The 7,654-nt window shown below is 36.9% G+C and overlaps 2 pseudogenes; one reads left to right on the top strand and one right to left on the bottom strand.

Moving 5' to 3' along the window:
* The first annotated feature begins 1,822 nt into the window (after positions 1–1,822).
* On the top strand, positions 1,823–1,935 carry LOC117073800 (annotated as a pseudogene).
* A 2,674-nt stretch (positions 1,936–4,609) lies between these two features.
* On the bottom strand, positions 4,610–7,208 carry LOC117072153 (annotated as a pseudogene).
* Positions 7,209–7,654: the final 446 nt, after the last annotated feature.

A 7,654-nucleotide genomic window follows, 5' to 3' on the forward strand; every position in this document is an offset into this window, starting at 1 on the left:
AATATGCTATACAGGTTTGTAGCTTAGGCTATACCATATAGCCTACATGTGTAGTAGGCTATACCATCTAGGTGTTTGTAAGTATACTCTATGATACTTGCACAACAACAAAATTGCCTAACAATTTATTTCCCAGCACATATCCTTATTCTTAAGTGATGCATGATTGTACTGATACATGCAACAACATGGAAGAACCTCAAAAATGTTATTTTATGTTTCTTTCTTTCTTTCTTTCTTTTTGAGACGGGGGTCTGTCTCTGTCGCCCAGACTGGAGTGCAGTGGCACAATCTCGGCTCACTGCAAACTCCGCCTCCCGAGTTCACGCCATTCTCCTGACTGGGCCTCCCAAGTAGCTGGGACTACAGGCGCCCGCCACCATGCCCGGCTAATTTTTCTGTTTTTGGTTGAGACGGGGTTCCACTGTGTTAGCCAGGATGATCTTGATCTCCTGACCTTGTGATCCGCCCGCCTCGGCCTCCCAAAGTGCTGGGATTACAGGCGTGAGCCACCGCGCCCAGCCAAAAATGTTATTTTAAATGAAAGAAAACCACATATTGAATGTTTCCATTTATATGAAATGCCTAAAAAGAAGCAAAGCAATAAAGACAGAAAGTCAGGCCAGGGGATAGGGTAGCAGGGGAGAGGGAGACTGGGAATGACCGCCAATTGGCACAAGATTTCTTTTGGGGGTGATGAAAATACTCTGAAGTTACAAGATAATGATGGGTATACAACTCTGTAAATACACTGAAAGCCATTAGAATATATACTTGAAACAGGTGAACTTGATGATGCAAATTATGTATCAACAATGCTATTAAAAATGAGTATAGTAACACTGCAACATGAGTCTTTACAAATTTAAATAGTAAGTTGAATGAAAAAAGTTCCAAAAGACAATGTATAGTATTATTATATAACTTAAAAATAAGCAAAATGAAATAATATTGTATATTGTTTAGGGATACATACCTACATGACAAAACCATTATGATATTGAAAGGAAGGATAACCATACAGGAAAGTTGCTGTCTCAGGGGGCAAAGAGGCACATGGGACAGAGGAGGAATCCATAGGTAGATGCAATGCTATTGGAGATTCTTTCAGTTCTTCAATTGAATGATTATTTAAAAGCTTAAATCTTATTTTGATTATAATTTACATATTTTATATTTAATTATGTATAGGTATCAAATATATTACATTTGATAAAGTAAAATAAAATGCTTTAAAATAGTAATAATATGGGTATACTAGCAAAAAACAAGTCACTTATGAAAGAGAAAATAAGATTGACCCCTGACGTCTCCACACCATCTTCCAAGCCGAAGACAATGCAGCAGTATCTACAACATTCTGAGGAAGACAGTGAATGACTTTAAAATTTTAAGCCCAAATTATCCTCCTAAGGATAAATGCAACAGATGGATAGTAAACATGAAAGAACATAAAGAAATAAGAATCCATGAGCCTTTTATAGAATAAAAATAAGTAAATTTAAAACTCTTATATAATAAAATCTAGGCAGCTAAGTAGATGAATCAAAGAGTATAGAAATGGAGAAGACAGGCACAGAAAAGTTAGATGATGGGCACCAAATTATTTAAAATAGAAATGAAGAGTAAACAGTGGTTTGAATTATGGTTTCAGAACAACATGTAAATATTAAAAACCCAGACCTTATGGAGAATAATATAAGTAACTAAATGCATTTGGAAGAGGGTGAGAGGAGGAATAAAGTGAAATGATGTCTCTTTTATCAATTTTCATAAGAAAGTTGTCAGATATTGTAAAAATTTGAAATATAATTTTTAAAATATGTTGATTGGTTTTACAGCATATATACTAAAATTGGAATGATACAGAGAAGACTAGTATAGCTCCTGCACACACAGGATGATACACAAATTTGTGAAATATTATATATTTTTCATTTAAAATGAATTAATCTTTTTCCCCTCTAAAATGTCATAGAAATAGTAAGCACAGTAGGATATAACTATCAGTTGCCAATCCTAAATTTTCATATTCAATATCTAATAGACACATTGCAAATTTGGTAATTTAAGATTTGTTTACAAATGTGCAGATATTTACAGTACGAACTTTGAAATCATTTAAAAATGAATGGCAGTAAAATTTACAAATTATGTGAAATAATTGTAATGTACATGTATTTTTATTCTAATAAACTTTTGAATTCCAGATTGGATTTTATTAGAAAAAAATAAAAATAAAACATACATTGAGTCTTCCCCAATGTTTGTCACTGCGGGAGCTATTGACATTTGGGTTGGGTAGGTTTTGATGTCAGGTCTGTCAGGTACTTAATAAGATGTTTGACGTCTCTGGAGAATGCCAGGATCCTCATAATTGTGACAATCAAAAACATGTCCATGCATTTCTAGATGCACCCTAGGGAACTGGCACTGCCATAGATTGAGAACGACTGCTGTAACCTCTTACAGGTTTTCATATCTTTCCTATTAAATTTAGAGCAATGTTAGAGAATTAAAATCTCTTAAAATCTCAAAAGGGAATCATTTACCTGAAATTCATTCAGCTTCATGTTGGTGTCCTTTTCTTCTATTAAACTAAAATAAAAAATAAACTTACTACAGAATAAGCCTGCTTAGTGAATGCAAAAATTTTCATTAATAAAAAAGTATTTGTTGAAACAAGGAATATGAAAAAATACAGTTACTTTGCATACTTTTATTGTGATAATATATGTGTAACACACAATTTACCATTTTAACCATTTTAAAGTATACAGTTCCATGGGATTACTTACATTCACATTGTTGTGAAATCATCACCACTTTCCATTGCCAGAACTTTTTCATCTTCCCTGATATGGTTTGGCTGTGTCCCCCACCCAAATCTCACCTTGAATTGTAATAATCCCCATGTGTCAAGGGTGGGGCCAGGTGGAGATAATTGAATCATGGGAGCTGTTCCCTCATACTGTTCTCATGGTAGTGAATAAGTCTCACGAGATCTGATGGTTTTATAAATGAGAGTTCCCCTGCACAAGCTTTCTTGCCTGCTGCTGTGTAAGACACGATTTAGCTCCTCCTTTGCCTTCCACCATGATTGTGAGGCCTCCCCAGTCATGTGAAACGTGAGTCAATTAAACCTTTTTCCTTTGTAAATTACCCAGTCTTGGCTATGTCTTTATTAGCAGTGTGAAAACAGAATAATATATTCCCCAATGGCATATTTAACATAAATTATATATAGTGATTTGCCATTTGCCATTTGCCAGTCTCTTAATTTGGGGCCAAGATCTTTTCTTTGAGAGTGGTCGCCTGATTGGAATTCCCCCTCACCATCTTTTTTGCATGAATTACCACTCTCTAAGATTTTCAGTTTCAATTTTTAAAAAACAAAACAAGAATTGAAAGACACTTGGAAAGGAACTGAGTGTAGAATCCTCCTAGATTCCCCCAGCCCCCTATGTTTCATGCTCACACCTATTTTGAAAACAAACTAAAAAAAAAGAAAATTGAGAAGGAGTCTCACTGTGTTGCCCAGGCTGATCTCAAACTTCTGGGCTCAAGCAGTCCTCCTGCTTTGGCCTCCCAAAATGCTGGGATTACAGGCATGAGTCACTGCACCCACCCTGAAAGTAAATTTTTAATCACTCTATATTTATCCAGTTTTTCTAACATACTCAACCCAGTTTTTATGGAAACAAAAATGTGTTCTTTTTGCATTTATATTTTGTCAGTTTTCTTAACATTTATTTAAATTATATAATTAAAAAAAGTTTGGGTTCAAACACCCAAATTGACTCCTGGAAAGCTTCCAGCTGAACTGGTGGGGACAGAAGTATAGGGCATCTAGAGAGCTATCTGCTTGCACATTTAAAGTGGAGGGTGACACGGCATGATCTGGCAAATCAGATATTATATTAACATAACAGATTGAAAATAGCATGTACACTTGGGATGGTTAATTTTTTGTCAGTTTAGCTAGGCCATGGGGTACCCAGACATTTGGTTAAACATTAATCTTCTGTGTCTGTGACAATGTTTCTTGATGAGGTTAATATTTGAATAGGTAGACTGAGTAAAGCAAACTGCCTTCCATAATATGGGTGGGCCTCATCCTATCCTTTGAAGACAACATGAATAAAACAAAAAGACTCACTAAGGGGGAACTCCTCCCGCCTGACTGCTTTGAGATGGGACACCAGTTCCTTTCTGGCTTTTGGACTTGAAACTGAAACATTGGCTTTTTTTTTAGTCGCCAGCCTGCTAAGTTTCAGATTGGAAATACATGTCAACTTCCCTGGGTCTCCAGCCTGCCAACTGCAGATCTTGGAATTTCTCGGCCACCATAATTGCATGAGCCAATTCCTTGTAATAAATCTCTTTTAGGATCTCTCTAGTAGGATAAATGGGTATATTCTGTTTTCTTCTTCTTCTTTTTTTTTAACCTTAAGAAAAACCAGTAGCTTTATTTTTCTTCAATATACATTTAGAAAATTGGTCTGAGGTTTCATGAAACAGCCCAGAGAACTATGTATAAAATTAAGAGTTCTAAACCAGTAAGAAAAAGTGCACAAATAAAGCACACATCCCCAGGGGCCACTGCAGCCTAGGACCCTCCCATCAGAGGGGAGGCAAGGTCTTTGATGGTTTTTGAGTTCAGTTGAGGGATTGTGCTGATCTTCAGGAATTTGCTGTTTGCATACTTATTCTTGATGGCGATGAATTTAGTTAAGTTTTCATTTACTTTCAGCACATTTTTGGCCATGTGCTGCATGACTTCCAATACTTCATTCTCTGTGTATCCTGTATAACACTGCTGCTTTAAGTTCCATTTTCCTTGGCCCAGAACCTTCTAAGACAAGCAGGAAGCAGCTGCTGCTGCCTTAGGGATGATAATGCATCATATCGTAGTCAATGAGAGTCAGCTCCATCAAATATTTGGCTAAAGTGTTCTGCTCAACATCAGCCTTTCCGGCTTGTGATGCTTGCCTTAAGAAGTGTAGTGGCAAGGGTCCACCCAACTCAAATTTCGGTTCTTTCAAAATTAGTTTCCATGTCTTGAATTTGGGAAATAGTATAAGCATTGTCTGTGATGTAAACAAAGCCTTCATACTTGGAGGCCAAGAACAGAGCAGTAATCCAAACTAGTTGAAGCTTCCTATGGGAAACTCGCTGAACCAGTAAAAATCAATCCATCGTGGCAACACACACATACAGAGTCTCCTGATGAAGCCTAAACTTGGAGTGGATTTGCACCAGCCAGTCTACCAGGATGGTACACTTATGTCCATTTATATCTCATCCATCTAAGAAATGTGGATTTATGAACTGCAAAATCTCCAGCTGCCTGAGGTACTGATAGATACCCTTAACGTAGTCACTGCAGAGCTGAGGGTTATTCCAATCTTCATTATCAATATCCTCAATTTTGCAGACCAAGGCATCAGAAAAAGCTTGGCAGATGTTCTCTTCTTTCATGGAGGCATCCTCAGGTATGGGAGAAGGACCGTTTGGAACCAACATTTCCATCTGTACTGTTTCACAGAAGCAGTAGGTTTCAGTTGTTTGTTGACATTTGTTGTTTTCCTGGGCTGAACTGGTACTTTGGTGTTCTGAGCTGTCTTAACTATTTGTGCTTCTCTGGTTTGTAACTCTATTTCCAATTTCTTCTAAAATTGTATGCCTAATAGTCACATGACTCTTAGGTTTAGAATTAACTCCTATCTCTCTCTCTCTCTATGCATATACCCATTTATCCTATTGGTTCTGTCTCTTTGGAGAGCCCTAATAGAATACCTGACAACTAAATGCAATGTGGATCTTGGGACAGAAAGAGGACATTAGTAGAAAAACTGGTGAAATTTAAAAAGAGTCTGGAATTTAGTTAATAGTAATGTACCAGTATTGGTTTCTTAGTTGTAATGAATGTACCATAGTAATGTAAGATGTTAGCAATAGAGGAAGTCGGTTGAGGGGTATAGAACACTGTATTATCTTTGCAACCTTTCCATAAACCTAAAATTATTCAAAAATAAAAATTTTGTTTTAAAAAGTAGCATGTACCATATGATCTCTCTCTGTGAAACAGTTCCTAATTGTCTAGCTTTCTATTTGTATTTGTGGATTCTATTCACCAAATGTTAGTAATCTTTACTTTGGGAAATTATTTACTTGTTTCTTTGTGCTTTTCTGTATTGTTTGAATTTAAAAGATGTGTGTGTGTGTGTATATATATATATATGTTTTACTAAAACAGTGAAGTCATTTTTTAAAACATTTGAGGATGTTTTGAAAAGATGACTTCTAAAAATCTTCCAGAAAACACTATGATCTTTGATTTGGTGTTATTTTTTTAGTAGCATGGTCTTACCTATAACATTCTCCTTAGGAACCCAAAAATGATTCTATGATGAGGCTCCAAGATTGATATTCTGTGGTAGGACTTGAAAAATTACCAGGTTGTGTTACCATAAGAACATGTTGTTCCTCTTTTGTTTTGTTTTTTCTTCTTCTTCTTCTTCTTTTTTTTTTTTTCTAGTTCATTAAGGCTGCTATAACAGAATACTATAAACTAGGTGGCTTAAAAACAACAGAAATTTATTTCTTACAGTTCTGGAGGCTGGAAAGGGCAACATCAAGGCACCAGCAGATTCAGTGTCTGGTGAGGGCCTGTTCCCTGGTTTATAGATGGCTGTATTCTCACCCTTACATGGTGGAAGGGGCAAATGAATTATCTGGGGTCTCTTATTTATAAGGACACTAATCCCCTTCATGAGGGCTCTTAACCCTCATAGCCTAATCACCTCTCAAAGGCCATGTCTCCTAATACCATCACATTGTGGGTTAGGATTTCAACATAAGAATGGGGTTGGGTGGGGAAGCAAACATTCTTTAAATAGCACCGACCCATACATAGCTTAATGGTTTATGTCAGTGTGTTACTATGGCTATTTGCTAGCGATAAGCATCATGAGGAAATGAAAGACTTTTGGTTGCAATTCTCCTGTGGCTCTGTCCAGTGAAGCAATAAGAGAATAAAGAAAGTCAGGGATTTTTATCTCCAAATCACAGCAGAGCTCACCTTTTAGTAATTGGAGGAATTAAAAGAACAAATTTCCTAAATGTTCTATGTTCTAGTACAAATAAAATTTTTTAATACTCACTCTGTTTATCCTCATATCCTCTATTTTCTTTGTTCTCTTCATCTTGCCTCTATGTCTCCTGATGTCCAACCTCTCTCTTTTGGATCCTTTTTTCTTTTGAGTCAGGGTCTCACTGTGTCTCCCAGGCTGGAGTGCAGTGGCGACATGATGGCTCACTGCAACCTCAACCTCCTGCACTCAAGCCTTCCTCCCACCTCAGCCTCCCAAGCAGCTGGGACCACAGGCACACACCACCAAGACCGGCTAATTTTTTTATGTTTTTTTTTAGAGACATTGTTTTGCCCTGTTGCCCAGGCTGGTCCAGAACTCCTCTAGGCTCAAGTGACTCTCCTGTCTTGGCCTCCCAAAATGCTGTGGTTACAGGAATGAGCCACAGCGCCCAGCCTCCTTTGACTTAAAATATTAGGTCTATTGTAAATTCTCAAGGGAGCCATTTTTTTTCCTTTTCCACCCTAATACTGTGAATTCTTTGTAGATGGAGAGACTGT

Source organism: Trachypithecus francoisi, unplaced genomic scaffold (assembly GCF_009764315.1).
Source record: "Trachypithecus francoisi isolate TF-2019V2 unplaced genomic scaffold, Tfra_2.0 Lachesis_group4, whole genome shotgun sequence".
NCBI classification, from domain to species: Eukaryota; Metazoa; Chordata; class Mammalia; order Primates; family Cercopithecidae; genus Trachypithecus; species Trachypithecus francoisi.